This window comes from Acinonyx jubatus, chromosome X (assembly GCF_027475565.1).
Source record: "Acinonyx jubatus isolate Ajub_Pintada_27869175 chromosome X, VMU_Ajub_asm_v1.0, whole genome shotgun sequence".
Taxonomy (NCBI): Eukaryota; Metazoa; Chordata; class Mammalia; order Carnivora; family Felidae; genus Acinonyx; species Acinonyx jubatus.
Genome location: NC_069389.1, coordinates 90,245,118 through 90,270,682, shown reverse-complemented (window position 1 = coordinate 90,270,682; position 25,565 = coordinate 90,245,118). Strand labels below are relative to the sequence as shown.

General features: G+C 37.1%; 1 pseudogene; it reads left to right on the top strand.

The window, feature by feature from the left end:
- The first annotated feature begins 4,927 nt into the window (after nucleotides 1–4,927).
- LOC106970745 (glyceraldehyde-3-phosphate dehydrogenase-like) lies at nucleotides 4,928–25,023 on the top strand (annotated as a pseudogene).
- The last annotated feature ends 542 nt before the right edge of the window (nucleotides 25,024–25,565 follow it).

Below are 25,565 nucleotides of genomic sequence, written 5' to 3'. Positions count from 1 at the left end.
CATGTAATGTTTGTCTTTTTGTGAGTGGCTTATTTCACTTATCACAATGTCTTTAAGGTTAATCTATGTTGTAACATATGACAGAATTTCCCTTTTTTTGAAAGCTGAACAATATTCCATTCTCTATATATGCCACATTATCTTTCTCCATTCATCCATTAATGGACATTTAGGTTCCAACGTCCACATCTTGGCTACTGTGAATAGTGTTGCAAATCTGTCTTCAAGATCTTATTTTCAGTTCTTTTGGATACATACCCAGAAATGGGATGGCCAGATCAAACCGTAGTTCTAATTTTAATTTTTTAAGATCCTCTGTACTGTTTTCAAAGCAGCTGTACCATTCTGCAGCCCCACCAACACTGTGCAAGGGCTCAAATTTCTATACATCCTCACTAACACTTGTTATTTCCTGTTTTTTTTTTATAGTGATCATGCTAATGGGTGTGAACCGAAATATCATTGTGCCCCTGTTCTGCATTTCCCTGATGCTGATGATGAGCACATTTTCATATACCTGTTGGCCCCTTGTGGATCTTCACTGCATAAATGTTGATTCAACTCCTTCGCCAATTTTTTAATCAGGTCTTTTGATCTTTTGTTATTGAATCTTACACATTCTTTTTATACTATGGATGTTAACCCTTTATTTCGTATATGGTTTGCGAATATTTTCTCCCATCGCATAGGTTGACTTTTTACTTTCTTGAGTGTTTCCTTTGTTGTGCAGAAGTTTTAAAGTTTGATGCAGTCCCATTTGTCTATTTTTGCTACCGTTACTTGTGCTTTTGGTGTCATATCCAAAAACAAATCACTGCCCATTCCTGTGTCATGAAGATTTCTCCCCATTTTCTTCTAGAGGTTTTATCGTTTCAGAGCTTATGTTTAGGTTCCTAATTCATTTTTTGAGCTAATTTGTGTATATGGTATAATACAAGGGCCCAGTTTCATTCTTTGTCATGTAGATATCCAGTTTCCCAAAAGACTATCCTTTCCCCATCGGGCAGTCGTGGCACTCTTGTTGAAGATCAGTTAACCATACATGTGAGAGTTTATTTCTGGGTTCACTCTTCTATTCCGATGGTGGAGATGTCTGTCTTTATCCAACGTCATATGGTTTTTCCTACACTGTCTTTATAATATGCTTTGAAATCAGGAAGTGCGAGGCCTCCAGCTTTGTTCTTTTTTCTCAAACTGTTTTGGCCCTTCAGAGTCCATTGAGATTCTGTATGAATTTTAGGATTTGTCTTCTATTTTTTAAAAAAGTCACTGGAATTTTGATAGGGATTATGTTGACTCCGTAGATTGCTTTGGGTACTTCAGACATTGTAACAGTATTAAATCTTCTAATCCATGAACATGTGATATCTTTCCATTTATTTGTGTTTGTTAATTTCTTTCAGCGTAATTGATTGATTGATTGATTTTAGTTTCTAGTTGACAACTCTTTCTCCTCTTTGGTTAACTTTATTCCTAAGTATTTTATTCTTTTTGTAGCTATTATAAATGGGATTGTTACTTTAATTTTTTTCAGATTGTTGTTAGTTTATAAAAATGCAACTGATTTTTGAGTGTCAATTTCTATCCTGCAACTTTATTGAATTGTTTATTAGTTCTAAGAGGTTTTTTCATAAATTTGTAGGGATTTCTACATTCAAGATCATGCCATCTTGAAAAGAGATGATTATACCTCTTCCAGCTTGGATGCCTTTTATTTCCTTTCCTTCCCTAATTGCTGTGGCTAAAACTTCCAGTACTATATTAGTTAAAGATGGTAAGAGTCGGCATCCTTGCCTTGTTTCTGATTTTACAGGAAAAGTTTTTAGTCTTTCATTATTGAGTATAAATTAGCTACAGACTTTTAATATATTTTCATTATTACATTGAGATAATTTCCTTTTATAAGTAGTTTAAGTGTTTTTATCATGAAAAGATATTGAATTTTGTCAAATGGTGTTTTCTGTTGAGATGCTCATGTGATATATTTCCTTTTTTTCTGTTAATATGGTGTATCACATTGATTGATTTGTATATGTTGAACCATTCTTGCATCACAGGGATATATCCCACTTGGTCATGGTGTATGATTATTTTAATGTGCTGCTGACTTTGGTTTGCTAGTATTTTGTTAAAGACTTTTGTGTTAATATTCATCAGGAATATTGGCCTGCAGTTTTTTTTTTCTTGTAGTATTTTTGTCTGGCTTTGATATCAAGGTAATTCTGGTCTCATAAAATAGGTTTGGAAGTGTTCTCTCTTCTTAAAGATTTTGGAAAAGTTTGAAAAGGATTGGTATTAATTCTTTTTGTTTTTTCTAATTTTCTGGAAGAATTCACTAATGAAGCCATCTGGTCCTGAGCTTCTCTTTGTTGGAAGATTTTTTTAATTACCTTGATAATTTATTTTAATTAGTCCAAACACATGACAAGCAAAATTTGAAGTAGTTATAAATCACTTCCTGCATATTCTCAATGCATGTGTTTAACTTTCTCTGACAGCCAGGCTAAAATGGCACTTCAATATTGAAAAGATTTAATCTGAGTACTGGAGCCACCACGGAAACAAGGTTTTAAGCCACATAAATGAAATATAAAAGGGAAAAAATATCACAGGTTTACTCACCTAATATGAAGATAATTCAAAAGTATAAATAAAATGGTGATCCCAAAATTAAAAGAATAAAAGTATTTATCCTTTACCACGTATTTCATAGGTAACTGTTCTTTTATTACCCATGAATAAAAGTCACAAGATTACACTTCCCTCCATTTCCAAGGCAGGCTCTAAAGGATGGCTATGGCGTTTATGGTTCAGAGTCCAAGGAAATGACCTCATCCCAATGTTGCTATGAGAGGCAAAGATAATATATTATAAAGATATATTCTTACCATTGCATTTCTAGGTTTTCTCTATCTTTTCATGTTGTTGAGGTAACATACTAAGCATTTGGTCACTGTGTTTCATTTGATTATCTACTGCAGGCCAACTCTTCCAGTGAGAAATAGGAATCTAGCAATTAATATTGAATGCGCTCGACCTTTAAGAAACTCATAGTGTTCTGTTATCAAACTCAACACCCAAAAACCAAATAATCCAAGTGAAGAAATGGGCAAAAGAAGTGAAAGGGCAAAAGATGTCTCCAAAGAAGACATCCAGATGGCCAACTGACACATGAAAAAATGCTCAACAGCACTCATCATCAGGCAAATACAAACCAAAACCACAATGAGATACCACCTCACACCTGTCAGAATGGCTAACATTAACACCTCAGGCAACAACAGATGTTAACGAGGATGCGGAGAAAGAGGATCTCTTTTGCACTGCTGGTGGGAATGCAAACTGGTGCAGCCACTCTGGAAAACAATATGGAGGTTCCTCAAAAAACTAAAAATAGAACTGCCTTACAACCCGGCAAATGCACTACTAGGTATTTATCCAAGGGACACAGGGGTACTGCTTCGAAGGGACACATGCACCCCCATGTTGATAGCAGCACTAGCAACAATAGCCAAAGTATGGAAAGAGCCCTAATGTCCATCGATGGATGAATGGATAAGGAAGATGTGGTATATGGCATATATACACAATGGAATATTACTCGGCAATCAAAAAGAATGAAATCTTGCCATTTGCAACTACGTGGATGGAACTGGAGGGTATTATGCTCAGCGAACTTAGAGAAAGACAAATATATGGTTTCACTCATATGAGGAATTTAAGATACAAAACAGATGAATATAAGGGAAGGGAAGGAAAAATAATATAAAAGCAGGGAGGGAGACAAAACATAAGAGACTCTTAAATATGAAGAACAAACAGAGGGTTACTGGAGGGGTGGTGGGAGAGGGCATGGGCTAAATGGGTAAGGGGCATTAAGGAATCTACTCCTGAAATCATTGTTGCACTATATGCTAACTAACTTGGATGTAGATTAAAAAAATAAATTAAATAAAAATTAAAAAGAAAAAAAGAAGCTCATAGTGTTCTGAAGAAGGCAGCCACGCATATGAATTTTCCTCTGGAAGTGTCAAGGAAAGAGTAACTAATTTCAACTATGGGGTAAACAGGAAGTAGTATTTGAAACTCTACTCATCTTTTTTCTCCTTTTAGTTCAATCACTCCTAGAACACAATGCAACATTTACTTACGTCTTATACAATAGCAGTTGATATTTACTGAGCACTTAATATATGCCGCTCTACAGATTAATTATACAAGTGACCCGAATATTGGCAGAGGTAACTTTGGCTTTTGACATTTAGATAAATTAATTTAAGCACGTATTACTCATTCCCTGCAGCCTATCGTTCTCCCCAAGATTTCTGCTCTTCTAGGGCCTTACTTTTTCACTTTTAGCTCCAAGCCCCTGATTTCACTCATGTCTGAACCTTATTCTCTAATATCATACCACCCTTCTCTTCTTTGTACTAAACCATTTATAAGAACTATTTACAAATGACATTTGTGTGGGTAGCATATGAGCAGGTAGAAGAATTTTACATTGCAAGAATACCAAGAAATCAAAAGTAGTTATTTGTGGTATTAAGCCTTTAGCCATCCTAATACGGAACACTTCCAGCCACTTATTTATTCACAGTTCAGACTTGCAAAATTTCACTTATCTCTCTCTCTTCCTTCTCCTCATGACTAAAAGTCCTATTCAATTCTCAAGCAGAGAAGTTAATTATTTCCTACTTTTTCTAAACCATGGTTTCAGGACCATAATTCCATAGCTAAATAATTCAGGCTCTCTGCTCTGCCCCATTCAACAGACAGGAGTACCCTCTTGTGCAATGTCAGCTGCACCTCTGAGACACAATGGTGAAAGTGAGAGTAAATACATTTGGCCATATTGGGCACCTGGTCACCAGGACTGCTTTTCACGGACAGAGTAGATACTGTCACCATCAATGACCTCAACTACATGGTCTACATGTTACTGTATGACTCTTCATGTGGCAAGTTCAATGGCACAGTCAGGGCTCAGAATGGGAGGCTTGTCATCAGTGGGAAGCCCATCTCCATTTTCCAGGAACAAGATCCTGTCAACGTTAAATGGGGTAATGCTCGTGCTGAATCTGGGGTCTTCACTACCTCGGAGAAGGCTGGAGGGCTCACTTGAAGGGTGGAGCCAAAGGGTCATCTTTGTTGTCCTTTCTAGTGATGTCCCATGGTTGTGATGGGCATGAACCGTGAGAAGAATGAAAATTCCCTCAAGACTGTCAGCAATGCTTCTCGTACCACCGGCCCCATTAAGAGCACAGAAGAGTCCCTCAGCTGCTGGGGAGTCCTTGTCTCAACTGAATCCGACATCACACAGCGAATATCCCGACTTTGACACTGTTTCTATCCCAGACTCATGAAGGGGAAAGGCTTAGGGAGCCCTACTTTGTCATGGGCCACCAACAAAGTATACTGTACCCAGCCTAAATAGCTTATTTTTCTAATTAAAAACAGTTCCCTTAATAAGAAGAATTCTGTTACCAACTATTTAAATGGTGTATTTTCACTCTGCTACACATATTTTGTTTAGTTTACTTTTCATGATAACCCAGTGAACTAGGTATCATTCATTGTCTCCATTTCATAGATTGGAAAACTAATGATGAATAAAGTTACTTGAAGCTGGAAAATCACAGATCCAAGAACAGAATCAAACTCTGATGCCAAAGACCTATGCTGTGATGCGTGTGTGTGCATGTGTGTGCGTGTGTGTGTGTGTGTGTGTGTGTGTTTCTACTTATATATCCTATCCTACTTGATTAGGAAAAATCCCAAAGCCTGGATCTGCAAAAGAAGTCACTTCCACCTATCTAGAGAAGTGTATTGCCAGTAATTTATAGAATGGAAGCCAATAACCATCACTTTTTTTTCTACCCCCGGAATTTAGTTAAAAATTCACGCTTTGTTTGTTTGGTTTGGGTTTCTGTTTCCACATACTACTATTCTCCGAGGGAGAGAAAACACTTGACAAGCATGCTCACAGAATCCTAAGCTATGACTTCTAATTGAAGAGGGGTTGTTAACAGCTTCCAGATGTTTTCTAAGCATATTCTTATATAAATACAACAATTACCAGGAAATTTGAATACTCCCCATTAGAAGCTATATTAAGATCTGATTCTTTGAGTAAAGTTTCCACCTTAACATCATCTGAAGATGCAGCAATAACAATTGGTTGGTGCTCAAAACGTAAGTGGACAGCTGGGAGAATTATGATTCCTAACACCGATGTTCACCATAGAGGGAACACCTCAACCCGATGCAACGGCTAGAGAGAAAATGTGCAGTCACAGGACATACCTGCATTTACCACTGGAGCTTCCCCAGGGTCTCAGAAAGATCTTCAGTAATTGCTTGCTACATTGAACCAAAGCTACGAAGAGCAATATTTCTAATACGTATGTTCATATTGCCAACATTTTGATAAAACACACTTTTCCCACAAATAAATGAGAAAGACCTAACTTAAAAAAAAAGTTGAGGGGCACCTGGGTGGCTCAGTCGGTTGAGCGTCCGACTTTGGCTCGGGTCATGACCTCACAGTTCGTGGGTTTGAGCCCCGCGTCAGGCTCTGTGCTGACAGCTCGGAGCCTGGAGCCTGCTTCAGATTCTGTGTCTCCCTCTCTCTCTGCCCCTACCCAGCTTGCGCGCACTCTCTCTCTCTCAAAATTAAAAAAAAAAAAAAAACATTAAAAAAAAAGTTGATTGCTAATAAAGACAATTTTGAGTCTGATGGAATTTCTGAATTGAAGGACACTTAAGCCAGATATCAGTAATTGTCAAGGTGGTAGGTATGAAGAATTAAGCCATGCCACCTCTAAAGCACATGGAAGATTTGTAGTTGGACTAGCTTCACAGGTCCCTTGTGAAGTTTCACAATTGAAATCACAGATGTAAGGAGGTAGCAGCCTTTTCTTTAAGCAGGTCAAACAGTGGTCACATTACAAATGACATATTGACAATGACTTTAAGGATGGTCTACTCAAACCCTTTCATTTATAGATAAGAAAGTTGAAAGCCAGAGCAGTTAAAAGACCAAGGTCCCACAGCTGGTTACAGACAGAACGTTTAGAACCACACTTGCTCAGTTCAATCGTCTTTTAAGAAGTGATTATTTGTGTTTTTGAATAGTTGACATTTTATTATTGTTTTATTGAATTATTTTAAATGATGATATCTATGTTACGTGTGTGGTAATTTACATTTTTAATATTTATTTATTTTTGAGAGAGAGAGAGTAAGTTGGGGAGGGGCAGAGAGAGAAGGAGACAGAGAATCCAAAGCAGGCTCCAGGTTCTGAGCTGTCAGCACACAGCCCGACACGGGGCACGAACCCACGAGCTGTGAGATCATGACCCGAGCTGAAGTCAGATGTTTAACCGACCAAGCCACCCAGGTTCCCCATGTGTGTGGTAATTTAGAGGTGTTACCTCTGTCAATTGCATCTAGAATCTGAAAGCATAATTATCAGTTTCTAATATACCTTAGTTTTTGTATACTGTTGCAAGTTGGGCTCAAAACTTTTTAAATGCCAAGTTCCTTAACTTGATAAATATCTGGAGTATGCTCTCTTGGAAATCATTATAATATTGATCTATTAGATAATAATATATTAATATTAGACCTAAGTAGACCAGACAGAATTTTCATTCTTTTAATAGCAATTCAAGAAATGAAATGCAGAATACACATGAATTTTTGTCTTATTTTAGTGATCCTTGGCCATCATCCCATCATCAATTAGCAATGATATTTTCTACATTTCTACTGCCTCCCGTAAAGTACCACTAACGCCCTTTCACATTCTGGGTTATGGGTTATGTTGCTGAAAGACATTTGAACCCTCTATTTCTCTAACAGGCCCTGAGGTGGTTTGGATTTTATTTCCATTTTCAGCAGATAAAAGGAGTCATAAGCTTATAGTGTGTCATGTCTTTCTGAGATGCAAAGACGAGGATACACTCATAGGGGCACAAGTAATTTTGGATCAGAGACTGGAGGGCATAACACAAAGCCAGGGAAAACCTCTGGAGAGAGAAAGAAATATAAGGTCTCCAAGCAGAATTAGAGTTGTAGCAGAGACAAGGTAGAAATAGAAATCCTACAGGAGTCCAATTAATAACGGCCCTTTTAATTTGGTGGACATCATTTCGGTTCACTTTAAATATGTTGCACATTCAAAATACAAGAGATAAGAGATGCAGGTTATAATCAATTTCAGTATTACTTTAATGAAGAAGATGATCAGCTGGAGGTAAATTTATGCAACTGAAATTTCCAGGGCACTTGATTTTAATAGATTTATTGAGTGAATTTCAAAATAAGCCTGCCAAGGTTTATGACTACTCATTTCTATGGCCATACTCATGCCACATTTTAGAAACTCTACTGAATTCTTTTTCCAAATATATATATATTTAGTTTCGAATAAATCTTAGCACACGTGAAAATGTCCGGTATTGGCAGAAATCTGTTTTAGATGTTTTCAAAAGACATGCGAATGAATCATTGTTTGGTCAAAATTTGCTAGCAAGATACCGAGTATGGGGTATAGAAGTGGTTCACTCCAGGTGCAGGCACCGAGGGAACATACCGCTGTAGGAGAATTTAAAAATAACAATAAAATTTCCCATAGTTATTTTTTGCTAATATCACCATGCACCGGAGATTATGAATGACATCAGTGATAAAATCTTCCTGAGCCAGACTGCTCCCATTGCCTATCCTTCCTTTAGAATGCTACTCTCTAACAGTAAGTGGTAAATATTTGTGCTAACTTGTAAATATTACTTATGAATGTACAGCCATCCTTCCATCCTTTGTGTTGATATGCTGGCCAGGGCAGTGCAGAGTTCCCTTGAAATAGCTGTATTACAGAGAAAGACAGATACCATATGTTTTCACCCTTATGTGGATTCTGAGAAAATTAACAGAAGACCATGGGGGAGGGGAAGGAAAAAAGAAAAGTTAGAGAGGGAGGGAGCCAAACCATAAGAGACTCTTAAAAACTGAGAATGAACTGAGGGTTGATGGGGGGGGTGGGAGGGGAGGGTGGGTGATGGGCACTGAGGAGGGCACCTGTTAGGATGAGCACTGGGTGTTGTATGGAAACCAAGTTGACAATAAATTTCATATTAAAAAAAACAAATATCTGTATTAAGAAATTTCTAGGAGCGTCTCGGGGGCTCAGTTGGTTAAGTATCCAACTTTGCCTCAGGTCATGATCTCACAGTTCATGGGTTCCAGCCCTGTGTCCAGCTCTGTGCTGACAGCTCAGAGTCGGGAGCCTGCTTTGGATTCTGTGTCTCCCTCTCTCTCTGCCCCTCCCCCACTCGCTTGTGCTCTCTCTTTCAAAAATCAACATTAAAAAATTTTTAAAAAGGAATTTCTATGAAGAAATCGGTATTGAATAGGCAGCAAAAATATAGAGGAGGTGTATATAGATCAATACTTATTACCTACATTTAAAAATTTTCCTCTTTATTCGTGTAAATGTTACAGCCTATATAATGTATATACATCTTCAGTAAACAGCTTGATAGAGTTTTCCATGTATATGTATCAGTATAAACATATACATGGAAAAATGTATCAAGCTGTTTATATAATATATATAGTAGTGTAATATATATGATATATATATAGCTGTTTATATATATAATCTTCACCTAGATCAAGATATAGGGTATTTCCACTAACTAGATGTTCCCTTTGCATCCTTCCCAGTCAATACCTAACCCCCAGAGGTAACTACTAGCCTAACCTCTATCACCGTGATAGATTAGCTTTTTTCTGACTTGCTCATTGTATAAATTGAATCACATAGTGAATAAAGAAAAAGGAGAAAAAAAGGGAAATCTGTATTTAGAAATGTTCCTTCCATTCTTTTGAGATGAAGTCCTGTGATGTTTTTCATTCCTATGTTGTGTCTATCCCATATGGACCTGTGATCTGGCTCTTAATCCAGATCAGCCCTCATCAAACATCTTAATGCCCCTCAAAACCATTAATACAGCTGTTTCAGACTAGAGAGGAGCAGGCTAGGCAAGCCTTGCTATAATTCTAGTTCCTTTCTTTCCCTTTAATTCAGCATAATTACAGATTCCCCAAACCTTCATTTTTCATTAAAATATCTAATGCACATTTTCTGTGTTTATGGGATACCCTGTAAACAAATGGTTAAATGGTCAAATAAGCTTGGGAAATGTTTCAGAATATATTCTCCTTTGGGGAAATCAAAAGCACATTAAAGGCACTGAGAAGTCCTATAAGAAAAAAAATGGATATACATTCATTGAACCCAGTGTTTTCAAGCTTACTAAGAAAATTTTTTTGCATACCAATTTTAAATATCCCACGAAATTAATGTTCTCTAGTAGGAGCTATGGGATATGCGGGTCTAATTATTATCACTTTATTGAAAAGCCATCCGTACATTCCATGGGCAAACTTGCGTCTCTAATAAATCACTTTCAATACTGTTGGCATTTTAAACAATTTTGAGCTAAATGTGAGACAGTTTCATGATTATAAACCATACTATTATTTAAGGGAAGCCTAGCTTTGACTAAACTAGAAATGAGTGCCTTTATACAGCACATTAAATAACGTTGTGGATATGTCCTCCAGAAAAATACCAGAGCAAGTATAGTTGTGAATTGTTTTTAATAGCATCTTCAGATAAAAGCTGGGCAGACAACATTAAATTCCAATTCAGAGATAACAATCTACCAAAAGGGAGCTGGTGAATTACACATACGCTTATTTTATTATTTTTATTTTTTTATTAGAGAATAAAGTGGTATATATAATTTTCTAAATGACAGCAACTTATACATTTAAGCTCCAAAACTATTTCTCCCCCTTACTTAGTCATCTCTGGAATGAATCTTCCTAGAATTCAACTCGTTTAACAAATTGTATTACACCTTTTTCTTGATTACTTGAGGCACAAAATGAGTGATATCACTATTTGACAATATCACTATTGCCACTATGCCTACTATTTCCTTTCTTCTGAGCAGATGTCTTTTCTGAGAACATCGGGTTCAATGCTTCCCTTTAATTTGCATGTGATCTTAAATCGACGGGCTTTAGTTTCTCCTAAGCGGCTGCTGAGGTCTTGATGGAGAGGTTTCCCCCCTTGAATGTGTAGTTATGTTACAGATAGCTGTTGGATGCCATGGAGGGAGATGGGAAATGATAGGGAAAGGAGAGCAGAGTGGACTGTGGGAGGATTCCATTGTGGTCATTGAAAGAATGCACTTTGGTATTCCTGAATCCTCGTACTGGCTTCAGTACTAACTAGTTGTTACCTCTGGAAAATTACCTAACTGGTGAGCCTCGGTTTTCTCATCTGTAATACACAATCACTGTGTTTACCACCACGTAAGTATTAAAGAAGATACTAACTGTCGGATAAAGTTTCAGGTCAGAACTAGGTTGAGAGCCACAATGATAGCATACATAAACAGTACACAGACATTGGGACTCTAGAAAAGCAACAAGTCAAAAGCCAAATGACAACCAAGAGCCCGAGGGAATATTTTCTGGCCAGAGCAAGGCAAGAGTTCTAAAATACAAGCCAAGAGTCACCTCTTTATGAGACAGGACTAACTAGTTAAACGTGTATGTTTTGGAGTCTGGCAGAATTGGTTTTAAACCAAGGTACTGAAACATACTAGCTTTATTACGACAGTCAAGTTACTTATCGTAAACCTCTTTTTACACATATCTAAATGGGATAATATTGTACCAGAGGGTAGTTACAAGAAGTATGCAAACACACACACGCACACACTTCCTTAATGTCTGGCTGTAAAACCCAATAAATAGCCTGGCTTCACACATTCCTCCATTGTAGCACTATAAAATATGTGATAAACGAACATCTTCACGTTGCTTACTTTTCTCCAATTTTATGTCACAGAAGGAGTCTGGCCATTGTAAAATTGCATTTGGCGAAATCCCTAGTGAGTGCTATCACCAAGAATTTAGGACGGAGAGTGAAAATAAAAAGTCAAAAGCTTTAAATTTGGCATATTTGGACGCTTGGTATTTTCCTTAGTTGTTCCCCGCCTTGGCTGCAGATTCTAATTACCTGAGGAACTTTTAAAGATCCCAACACCCAAGCTGCACCCGAGACAAAGTAAATCAGAATTTCTGGGTGTGGGACCCATGATCAGTAATTTGTAACCTCCCCAGGTGATTCCAAATCTGACTGTGTGTTAGACTCACCTGAATACCTTTCAGAGTTTGTTCCAGAACCAGCGGGCACGTACTGGGGACCTGCTATACGTCAGGGATGGTAACACACGGTTTAAATATATTGTTTTCTTTACATTTTACACTATGAGAACACGAATTCATAACATCCCTAATCTTCAACAGAACCCTATGAGGTAGGTATAATTTTCTCATTTTAGAGACTTTAAATTCCACGAGGAGTTATGTATCTTATTTGCCTTATCCTCAGAATCTAGCATAGTACCTGGCACAAAATAAACCAGTGATAAGCATTTGCTTCATGAGTAAGCAAACAGAATCTCATGCGAAAAAAAAAAAAAAAAACGCAGAGAATTTAAGAAATTTTCCAAAAGCTGCAGAGGCAGGATGGAAAGCCGAACCTGCTTCAGGAGCCCATGCTTTCCACACCCTGCCACACCGCTTTTCTTGTTTGCCTGTGGAACTCTATCAACTTTCCATAGCAGCACCAGCAGGAATCACATAGGGAAACTTTAAGACTGTCGACGAAGTAATTCATCTTTTTGTGCCATCGCGAGCGGTCCTAGAACCCACTCCAGAGCCACTGCTTACACTCAGCAATGCTCACATACACTATAATCAACCTTTATGAGTTGGAAGGCAAACCCAGCTAAACTCAATCTCTTTCCTCCATGACCATCTTAGAAGAATCCCAGACAACTCTAATTTCTCCCTTTACTTGAATTCCTAAAATACTTTTCATTTCGATTATTTATTTTGGTACACATTACCTCCTGTCACATATGGGTAAGTTTCACGGAAGCATGCTCTGTATTTCCAGTAGAATTATGAAATCTCTAAAAACAGGTAATGACAGCATATACTGTGTCTCAGACCCTGTTCTAAGCACTTCATATATATTATCCCACTTATCCTTAGAGTAACCAGTTGAAGTAGGTACTTTTAATATATTCACAAATGAAAAAAACAGTTATATTGAAATAGTTGTCAAAATATTTTCAAATTTAGACAATACAGTAATATATTTTCTTCCTTATAACAAATTTGGTACAAGATGATCATCAGGTCTACAAGGATCATAAATTTGACATAAGATGAGCTCAAATTTTATTTCACTATAATTACAACTTTTTTATGCGCATGGAATTATCTGCGTTGTCTATTGCTGACAAAGTCATAGGTATGGTCTCTTTATTCTAGTGCTCTGTCGCCTACTTTCAAAAATCAAAGGAAATGCTAATTTTTTGGAGATGGGGGAAAAAGAGATGTAATTTTCTCTTTCCAAATTCACATACCAGTTGAATTTAATTAGCAGAAACCCAGGATCCATGAACTCCAAATTAAGATCTCCTGGCCCCAAAACAGTTATTAGGCATTGAACTACCTGCTACTTCATATGCTCAAATCTTTACGTAGGGAAACATCAAGTTAGAAGATGTACTTTACTCCTTATTGGCTTGGAAATATATTTTGGTTGTAGTCACATCAATTATTAGTGAACATTTGCATCAAGACTTGGAGTACTCCATTAACTGGGTTAGTCTGTGAAGGAGTTGAGAGATATTCTAAAGAGAATTGGCTTGTACCTTTGGTAATTTTCCCAAAATTTCATCACTGTTCAGGAAATTGTAAAAGAAAAACAAAAAAAAAAATTAAAATTGCAACCAGTGCTAGCTAGCTTCTATTTTTACACATAGCATCTATTTAACCACAAAGGTTGGCATTCGGTAATATACATTCAACTTTCCCATAAAGTACAAGTTCAGCCCACAAAAAAAAATGCAGATTATTTTTTTATCTCACAATAGGGCAAGATACTGATAAAAGTCACAACCTTAATGATGCTAGTAGGATCTTAAGTCAGCTGCCAAATTGACATCGGTATCATTCTTATTAGAGTGCCAGCAAAATTTTGCATGTTATAAATTGCGGAAAGAGCTTTATTGTGCTTTGGATAAGGTAATTCATTCACGATATATTCAGGCTAATGAATATGATTTTCTGCTGTATTATATATATACACATACATATATACATACACATATACATATATAAAACATTTTCTTTGGGGAACAAAATAAAACAGAATTCTTATTAATGTATCTTTTGAAAAAAATAAACATGTTTAAATGTTCTGCTAGTCTTTACTAAAGTTCTAAGACTAAGTGTTTGACTTTTAAACCTGACAGATGGCAGCTCCCCCCACCACCTGCTTTTCATTTTTTTTCCATCTCATTTGGCATAGTTTACGGGCAACAGGGAAAACCTAGGTTTCTTAGCAGCAAATCAGACCAGATCTTTCATTTCAAACAGATCCAGTTAATTGAAATACAATGCAACTTTGAAAAGTGCAGGGGCATAAACCGGCAGAAGAAGCTACAACTTGAGAGGTAATTAATTGCAACTTCTTTATGTGGACCAGGTCTACCAGTCTTCACTCTGACCCAATGGGCATGTCAATAGGGTTGTACTCTAATTGTTAAATATGCACTCATTAAAAAGGTACATTATTCAGGCTCTTCTATGGAATTCCCAATGGAAGTTTGGTTTACTGAAGAAACTTTGGTGCAGAGCAGGTATCATGAGGTCACTGACAACAGGATTTAAAATGAAATAAGCAAACAAACAAACAAAAAACAAATGGAAGCTATTAATATGAGAACAGGGTTACAATGTTCACAATTTTGCCATGCTGCCTTTCAGTACCATGACTTAGTAAGTTACTTAGCAATATCCTATGGAATTATCTTCTTTGTGCTGTGTTCATAGAACACATCACATCCGGGGCGCCTGGGTGGCGCAGTCGGTTAAGCGTCCGACTTCAGCCAGGTCACGATCTCGCGGTCCGGGAGTTCGAGCCCCGCGTCAGGCTCTGGGCTGATGGCTCAGAGCCCTGGAGCCTGTTTCCGATTCTGCGTCTCCCTCTCTCTCTGCCCCTCCCCCATTCATGCTCTGTCTCTCTCTGTCCCCAAAAACAAATAAACGTTGAGAACACATCACATCCAAGTACTTTGTTATACCTTCATGGGGTAGGCAATAAAGCCTTAGCTTAGAGTCACAAATATTTAGTAGTGCCTGTTTCATTTTTCTAATGTTTATTTATTTTGAGAGGGTGGGGGAGGGACAGAGTGGGGAGGGGAGAGAATCCCAAAGAGGCTCCACACTGTCAGCAAGGAGCCCAGTGTGGGGCTCAAACACACAAACTGTGAGATCATGACCTGAGCCAAAATCAAGAGTTAGATGCTTAACTGACTGAGCCACGTAAGTGCCCTTAGAAAAAAAAATATTTTAGTTGTTGAATTATTAGTGAACCAAATAACAAAATTGTGGATCTAGAACATTACTTACTTATTTCCTTACAACATGAATAAGAATTTAAATGAAATCAGTAAAGCAAAATGATGCTAATTTCAAATGAACTAGGATAAATAAAAAGTCAGAATAAATTTATCCATGAACAGGAAATTTCAGTCCCAGAACATCAGTCAAATAGGAAGAGGCTCTGAAATTTTCTCTTGGTCAATTTTTTATGTAAATATTGATTCCAAAGACGTAAAATGAAAACAAATAATAAACGTTTTATATCAATAATCTATTCTATTTTTCCAGTTAAGCATCTACTAGAAGAAACTGGTTTCTTGCTTGTTTGTTTGCTAGGTCACTTTATATTTTTCAGGTTTTCACTTAAATTCCAGTTAGTTAACATACAGTGTAATATTAGCTTCAGGTGTACAATATAGTGATTCAATACTCCCATACACCACCCAGTGCTCATTACAAGACCCCTCCTTAATCCCCATCACCTATTTAACCCATCTCCCCAACCACCTCCCCTCTGGTAACCATCAGTTCACTATATTTAAGAGTTTACTTCTTGGTTTCCCTCTCTTTTTTTCCCCTTGTCTCATACGGTATTTGATTTTCTCTGACTTATTTCACTTAGCATAATGCTTTCCAGTTCCATTCATGCCATTGCAAGATCTGCAATGGCAAGATTTCATTTTTTTATGCCTGAGTAATATTCCAGTGTGTGTGTGTGTGTGTGTGTGTGTGTGTGTACCTTCTTTTCTTAATCCATTCATCAATCAATGAATAATACTTTGGCTATTATACATAATGTTGTTATAAACATCAGGGTGCATGTATCCCTTTGAAGTATCTTTCTATTTTCTGGGCAAATACTTGGTAGTGCAATTGCTGGATCGTGGGGTAGTTCTATTTTTAACTTTTTGAGGAACCTCCATCCTGTTTTCCACAGTGGCTGCACCAGTTGGCATTCCCACCAACAGTGCAAGGAGGTTCCCCATTCTCCACATCCTCACCGACACCTGTTTTATCTGTTGTTGATTTTAGCCATTCTGATAGGTGTGAGGTGATATTTCATTGTAGTTTTGATTTGCATTTCCCTGATGATGAGTGATGGTGATGTTGAGCATCTTTTCATGTGTCTACTGGCCGTCTGTATGTCTTCCTTGGAAAAATGTCTATTAATGCCTTCTGTCCATTTATTGATTAGAGTATTCCATTATGGGTGTTGAGTTTTATAAGTTCTTTATAATATTTTGGATACTAAACCTTTACCAAATCAATCATTTATAAATATCTTCTCCCATTCTGTATGCTGCCTTTTAGTTTGTTGATTGTTTCCGTAGCTGTGAACAAGCTTTTTTCATTTTGATGGAGTCCCAATAGTTCATTTTTGCTTGTGTTATCTTTCGCCTCAGGAGAAATATCTAGAGAGAAGTGACTGCTTGTGGTCTCTTCTAGGATTTTGATGGTTTCCTGTCTCACATTTAGGTCTTTCATCCAATTTTAATTTATTTTTGTGTATGGTATAAGAAAGTGGTGTTTTCCCACTGGACATTCTTTCATTCTCTGCCAAAGATTAATTAACCGTATAGCTGTGGGTTCATTTCTGCATTTTATATTTTATCTACTGATCTATGTGTCTATTTTTACGCCATTTTTATCATACTGTTGTGATGACGACAGCTTTGTAATATAAAGTCTGGAATTCTGATGTTTGCAGTTTTGCTTTTCTTTTTCAAGGTCGCTTTGGCTATTTAGCTATGGAGTTTGTTGTCAGTATTTAGGTCAATTTCTGGGTATTTCGGATGATTTGGTAGTTATGTAGTTGTACTCGTGGGATTTCTCCTACTCTGTCGCCGTCTTACTCCCTCCTAAGAAATTTGGTTTTAACAGATTTTACTTCTCATGGTAATGGCTGACTATTACTATCATTTTGTAGTTTGGTCTATGAAATTAAATTTAAATACAAAGTTTCCTATGGTTCACAAATCTATAATGCTTTCTATCTACAATGCCACATGCATTTTGGACTCTAATACAATATTTTAGGAATGGATGGACTTACTAAATGGATCTTGTGAGTTCTCCATATAGAAATAATCCAAAACTAGAAGATATGCAACCCAAGTATAACTGTCACACTGATGTGTTGCCACTAAGATTTGATATTCACTAAACTCCTACAGGTGGCATACTTTATACTTGGCATTTCCTGTATTTTTCTTATTATTCCTCACAATAACATTACAAAACAGATTCATTTAAATAACTTGCCCAAGGGGCGCCTGGGTGGCGCAGTTGGTTAAGCGTCCGACTTCAGCCAGGTCACGATCTCGCAGTCCGGGAGTTCGAGCCCCGCGTCAGTCTCTGGGCTGATGGCTCAGAGCCTGGAGCCTGTTTCCGATTCTGTGTCTCCCTCTCTCTCTGCCCCTCCCCCGTTCATGCTCTGTCTCTCTCTGTCCCAAAAAATAAATAAATGTTGAAAAAAAAATTAAAAAAAAAAAAGCAAATAACTTGCCCAAGATAAATAGGAAAGCCAAAACTATAATTCAAACCTGACTCCAAGCTTCCTGCTCACAACTTCTAAACTGCATTCTTTATCTTAAAATCATCTCTGAAAAGTGCAATACTCTGCAATGGGCATTAATAACAGAGACAGAGAGACGGGTAGAAAGAGCCGGAACTTCCAGAGAGCTGAAAAGAATGTGTATTTATCAACTCCCAAAATGTCCTTCTCTACATATGTGAAGTGAGTTCAGAACTATGAAGATTTGACACCAAAATCACACCTCAGCATTACTTCAAGACAGAATGCTGAAATTACAAAATGACCGAGGGAAGCAAAGTGAAATCAACAATACTTAGCACACAGTTACTTACACTCACGCCTCCATGACTCTTCCCTACCACAGGGCTTTGTGATGAGCAATGCAGACTGGGAAAAGCTGTGAGGGGTACTGTGGCTAGACAGGCCTCAGCGCGATTTGGAATGTGCACCTTTAGGTGAACCGGCCGCCTCACGACGGCGACAGATTGTTGTGACGCAACAACCTGTGGCCAGATTAAACCAGCTCTAAGTCTGAACACAGTGATGAAGGGTTCAGGGAAGTCAGAGTACGGAGTACAGGTAGGAAATTTCAACATAAATTTGGTTTCAAGGGCCAGAGGCAATTTATAGAACTACGTAATATTTAAAAGGACAGTTTTACAATCCCTTAGCTCCTGGGGGGAGAATAAAGGCTACAAGGAAGGAAAAATCAGTCCGTGGCAACGACATGACGTTGGGAATGAAGAAAGAAAAAATGAAAATTTAAAGTCCTGAAAAATACAAGGTAAACTTTAAACCAAAGATTCACAACACTCAAAACCCCTCTCTCGCCATCAAAGTAAACAAAATAAAATAGAGAAATAATGGAGAAATAAAACACTACTACAGAACCTAGACTTTGCTAGACTGACAACAAAGGGCAATGTTAAACTAGGAATATTATAAATCACCCCAATGCCATAAAAGCAGGCAAGAGGAAAGTAATATCCATGCCAACATATTTACAAAATTCGGAATGAAATTTCACTCAACTGAGTATATTAACCCTGAAAAACACCCTGGAAGCAGAATAGAAATGTAACTCTACACTACAAAAAGAATTAAATATATTAAAACAAGCACTTAAGAATATGAAAAAAATCAAAACAAACATGAGCAACAGGAAATCTCATCCTTTGCTGCTTGGAATGAAAAATGGAATGATATGGCCACTTCGGAAGGTGATTTAGCCATTTCTTACTAAGGTAAACACAGTCTTGTCATACAATCTAGCAATCATGATCCTAGGTTTCAACTGATTTGAAAACTTATGTCCATACAAAAACCTACACGCACATGTTTATAGCAGCTTTACTTCAAATCTCTAAAGCTTATAAGGAATCAAGCAGTCCTTCAATACATGAATGGATAAACAAATTGTGCTCGATCTTTATAATAGAATACTATTCAGCAATAAAAAGAAATGAGCCATGAAGCTATACAAAAACATGGATGAACCTTAAGTACACATTATTAAGTAAAAGAAGCCACTCTCTAAAAGGCTACATACTGTATGATTCCATTTATATGACATGCTGAATAAAAGCGAAATTCTAGAGATAGCAAGTGCATCAGTGGTTGCCATGTGTTTACCGTGGGGAGGGTTGAATAGCTGAACCACAGGACTTTTGTGAAGGAGGGGCAGAGAATGACTTTACTCCCCGCTCCTGAGAGTGGACTGCACATAATTACTTCTTTCTAAAAAAGAAAAAAAAAGGAGTAGCTTTCCAGTGGAGAACCATGACAAAAGCTAATTCAGCTAGGTGGCTGAGGTTAAGATCAGAATTATAAGTTATATTGGAATATGAACTCTTGATATGAGGACAATGGCATTTCAGTTCTTATGGTATTCCTCCCCAAAATCCATAATTCCAATCTAAACATGAGAAAAGCATCAGAAACAGCCTAATTGAGGGGCATTCTCCAAAATCCCTGACCAGTACTCCTGAAAACTGTCAAGGTCATCAAAAATAGGGAAAGTTTAAGACATTATCACAACCATGAGGGGCCTAAAGAGCCATGAAAACTAAATATATTATGGTATTCTGGATGTGATCTGGGAATATAGAAAGAATGTTAAATAAAAATTAAGGGAATATAAATAAAGTATTGATTTCTTTTAATAATAATGTAATAATATTGGCCTATTAACAATGACAAATATACCATGGTACAGAAAGATATAACAACAGGAAACTGGGTATGGGATTTATAGGAACTCCATACTATTTCCCTAATTTTGCTATAAATTTAAAACACCCATAAGATATAAGGTTTATTTAAAGTACTAAGCTATTTAACAAAGAAAGTGTGAATCAAGGATTGTATATCCAGCCAAGGTTTTCTTTAAATATCAATGTTACTAAAATAAAATTTCAACATAAAAGAATAAACATAAAACCATGGTTGCCAGGGGCCCGGGTCAGGGAAAATGGGGAGGGGTTGGTCAAAGGACACAAACTTCCAGTCATAAGATGAATAAGTTCTAAAGACCTAATGTAGATCATGGTGACTATGGTTAATAATACTGAATTGTACACTTGAACTTTACTAAGACACTAGATTTTAAGTTTTCTCACCACATCAAAAAAAAAGGTAATTATGAAAGGCAATAGATGTGTTAATTTGCTTGACCGTGGTAATCATTTTACAATGAATACATATACCAAACCATGATATTATACACTTTAAATATTTACAAGGTTTATTTGCCAAGTATACCACAATAAAAATGGAAACATTTTTAAAAAGAATTTAAGGAATTCTGCGCCCATTAGCCTTTCTTGAGGAATCTACTAGAGGATGAATTTTTATACAAGTGATGACAGAGATAACTTCAACAAAAGGACTTATGTTGAATATTTTAAAACATACATATAAAACTAAAACCTGAGTGAAGATGAAGGTAAAAAATTAATTTATAAATGTTATGTATTACAAAAAAATAAAATTATGCATCTAAAAAATAAAAGAGAGAGAAAAAAGGAAACTAGAAAATGCTTATAGTTGTATAGCATGGGTGGGTTTTAAAGAACACTGGAGAAAAAGAAAAACACACACACAAAACCAAAACCAACAAACCAAAAATGCAAACTACCAAACCAGAGAGTGAAGGGTTAAATAAGAAAACAGGGGAACAGGGCACTAAGCTTATTTTTTTTAAAAAACATAAGCATGGGTTAGAATAAATACGGACATTTCCTAATTGGGTCCTTTGACAAGATGTAGACACAATGACAACCCAGTAGCAAAGCATACCCTTGGCCTAGATCTTGCTTTCTAAATACCACTTTCCAATGAAAGAAACTAGAGCTCATTGGAGAAATGGCTGATTTTATGTCTGCAGTAAGTGAAAATGAAAATGGGCTTGTAGCATCTTATAGTGCTAGAAAACAAGATTGTGCTCAAGAAACACAAGGATGGAAGCATGTCAAAGGAACACAGGAATCAATCTCAAGGAACTCCAAATGGGCAAAATTGGAATAAAATAAACAGTATACAAAACAGAAGAGACTCATAAATATGGAGAACAAACTGAGGGTTGCGGGAGGGGTTGTGGGAGGGGTGATGGGCTAAATGGGTAAGGGGCACTAAGGAATCTACTCCTGAAATCATTGTTACCCTGTATGCTAACTAATTTGGAAGTAAATTTTTAAAAAAATAAAAAAAACAAGTTAAAAAAAAAGTATAGTACTATGTGCAAAAATATTTTAATATTTATGTTTTATTATATAAAATATAAATTAGGGATCATTATATACAGTATTATGTTTTATATATTATATAAATTTATTTGGAACACCAAAACTACATTAGATTTTAATCAAAAGTATAAAATAAATATACATGACCCTATACTGACATAAATAAGTTATTGGATAAATAAATAAGCCAACTACATGGGACAAATCCTTAGATAAGAATTCTAAATATACATAAGTATTCCCTGGAAAGCTAGATCTTAATTTCTCACACTCTGGAGTATGGAATGGACTTATTCTTACATCTAAAGCATAGAATACTATAAGTATAGCATACTTATAGAATACTTACTATCTTAACCACTTTGTTCTTTATTTTCAAGATTGCTTTGGCTACCTAGGGTCTTTTGTGTTTCCATACAAATTTTAGGACTGTTTGTTCTACTTCTGTGAAAAATGCTGTTGAGATTTTGATAGGTACTGCATTGAATTTGTTGCTTTGGGTAATATGGATATTTTAACAATATTAATTCTTTGAATCCATGAGCACAGAATATCTTTCCATTTATTTGTGTCTTATTCACCTTCTTTCATCAATATATTACAGTTTTCAGTGTACAGGTCTTTCACCTCTTTGTTTAAATTTATTCCTAGGTTCCTTATTCTTTTTGGTGCAATGGTAAATGGGATTGTTTTCTTAATTTCTTGTTCTGATACTTTGCTGTTAGCATATAGAAACATAACAGACAAAGTTTTTGCACAGCAAAGGAAACCATCAACCAAATGAAAAGGCAACATACTAAATGGGAGAAAATATTTGCAAACCATCTATCTGATGCAGGGTTAACATCCAAAATATATAAAGAACTCATAGAACTTAATAGTAAAGAAACCATCAGTCTGATATAAAAATGAATAGAGGGCCTGAATAGACATTTTTCCAAAGAAGACAAATGGCCAACAGGCACTTGAAAGATGCTCAACACCACACTAATCATCAGAGAAATGCAAATCAAAACCAAAATGAGATAGCACCTCACACCTGTCAGAATGGCTATTACCAAAAATACAAGAAAAGTAAGTGTTGTGAAGGATGTGGAGGAAAGGGAAACTTTGGGTCCTGTTGGTAAGAATGTAAATTGGTACAGCCACTCTGGAAAACAGTAGGGAAGTTCCTCAAAAAAATAAAACAGAACCACCATATGATCCAGCAATTCCATTTCTGGGTAGTCACCTGAAGAAAACAAAAATGCTAAGGCAAAAAGATGTATGCACCCCCTATGTTCATTGAATCATTATTTATAATAGCCAAGATATGAAAACAACCTAAGTGTTCACTGATGGATGAATGGATGAAGAAGATGTACACATACATAATGGACTACTACTGAGCCACAAATAAAGAATGAAATCTTGCCATTTGTAGCAACATGGATGGGCCTTGGGTGTATTAAGTGAAATAAATCAGAGAAAGGCAAATACCACATGATCTCACTTACACGTGAAATCTCAAAAGCAAAATGAATGAACAAACAAAACAAAAGCAAAGCTCATAGACATAGAAAACAAAATGGTGGCTGTCACAGGGCAGGGGGTTAGGAGTTGGGTAAAATGAATGAAGTAGGTCAAGAGGTACAATCTTCCACGTAAAAATAAGTCATGGGATGTAACGTACAGCATGGTGACTGTGGTTAATAATACCATAGTGTATGTTTGAAAGTTGCCAAATGGGAGTAAATTTTAAAAGTTCTCATTATAAGAAAAAAATTGTATAACTTTATGGTGATGGATGGTAACTAGACTGATTGTGGTGATTATTTTACAGTGTATACAAGTTTCAAATCATTTCATTGTACACCTAAAACTAATATAGTGTGTTATGTCAGTTATACCTCAATTAAAAAATCAGTTCCCATTAATCTATAGAGTTCAAGCCCCCAAAAAATTGCAGTTGTGTTTTAACAACAGTAAAATTACAGTAGAATTTATAGGGAAAAGTAGAGATTTATAAGTAGGCAAGTCAATCTTGTAAAGGAGAAACTAGAGTTCTTGTCTTCTGATGTCTTAAAACAGAGTACAGGATCATTGCAATCAACACAGGGTAGCATTGGTATAAGAACACATATTAAAGAAATACTCCAGGTGCTCTGCACCTCCTCATTTGACAGATAGCCACATCTTTGGGTGCAGTGCTAACCATGTTGCTGAACATAACGGTGAGGGTTGGAGAAAGCCAATTTGGCCCTATTGGGTGTCTGGTCACCACAGCTGCTTTTAACTTTGGCGAGGTGGTTATTGTCACCATCAATGACGCTTTCCTTGACCTCAACTACATGGTCTACATATTCTAGTATGATTCTACCCATGGCAAATTCCACAGCACAATCAAGGCTGATAATGGGAAACTTGTCATCATCGGAAAGCCCATCTCCAACTTCTAGGAGATCCCGCCAACACCAAGTGGCGTGATGCTGGTGCTGAGTATGTTGTGGAATCCACTGGGGTCTTCACCACCATGGAGAAGGCTGGGGCTCACCTGAAGGGTGTGACCAAGAGGGTCATCATCTCTGCCCCATGTGCTGATGCTCCCATGTTTGTGAGGAACATGAACTATGAGAAGTATGCCAACTCCCCCAATATCATCAGCAATGCCTCCTGAACCACCAACTGCTTGGTCTTTCTGGCCAAGGTCATCTGTGACGACTTTGGCACTGTGGAGGGACCCATGACCACAGTCCACACCATCACTCCCACCCAGAAAACCGTGGACGGCCCCTCTGAGAAGTTGTGGCATGATGTCTGAGGGGCTTCCCAGAACATCATCCCTGCTTTTACTGGAACTGCCAAGGCTGCAGGAAAGGTCATCCCTGAGCTGCACAGGAAGCTCACTGACGTGGCCTTCGTGTCCCCACCCCTGACCTGTCAGTCATGGATCCAAACTGACACTGGAGAAAGCTACAAATATGATGACATCAAGAAGGTGGTGAAGCAGGCATCAGAGGATTCCCTCAAGGGCATCCTGTGCTACACTGAGGACCAGGTATCTCCTGTGACATCAACAGTGACACCCATTCTTCCACCTCCAATGCGGAGACTGGCATTGCTCTCAATGACCACTTTGTCAAGTATGACGATGAATTTTGCTAAAGCAACCAGGTGGTGGACCTTATGGTATAAAAGGCCTCCAAGGAATGAGAGACCACTGGACCACCAGCCCCAGTGACAAGAAGAACAGAGGCCCTCAGTTACTGGGGAGTCCTCTCCCCAACTCATCCCTCAACACACTGAGAATCTCCTCACCTCTACACAGTTTCCATCCCAGATCCCCTGAAGAAGGGGGGGGATTTGGGGAACACTACATTGTCATGTACCACCAATAATGTATACTGTACTCAGAAAGGAAAAAAAATTAAAAACCAAATACTCTGATGGAACAGAATAAGGAAAGCAAATACGAATAGATTCACATATGTGTAAGAATGTGAATATAACATAATATATGACAGAATTAACAGCCCAAATCAAAAGAAAAAATTGGTTTAGCAAATTATGTAGGAAGATCCATCTCATTATAAGCAAAATATAAACCTGTATCTCTTAAAAATACTTTAAAAGATGGACTATTAATTCACTGAAGTTCTATTTATAAAACAAAATAATATACAGTTCATCATATTAAGTGTAGGTGAATATTTTGTGTTCCCTAGGTCTGGGGACGCTCTTAGAACATGATTCAG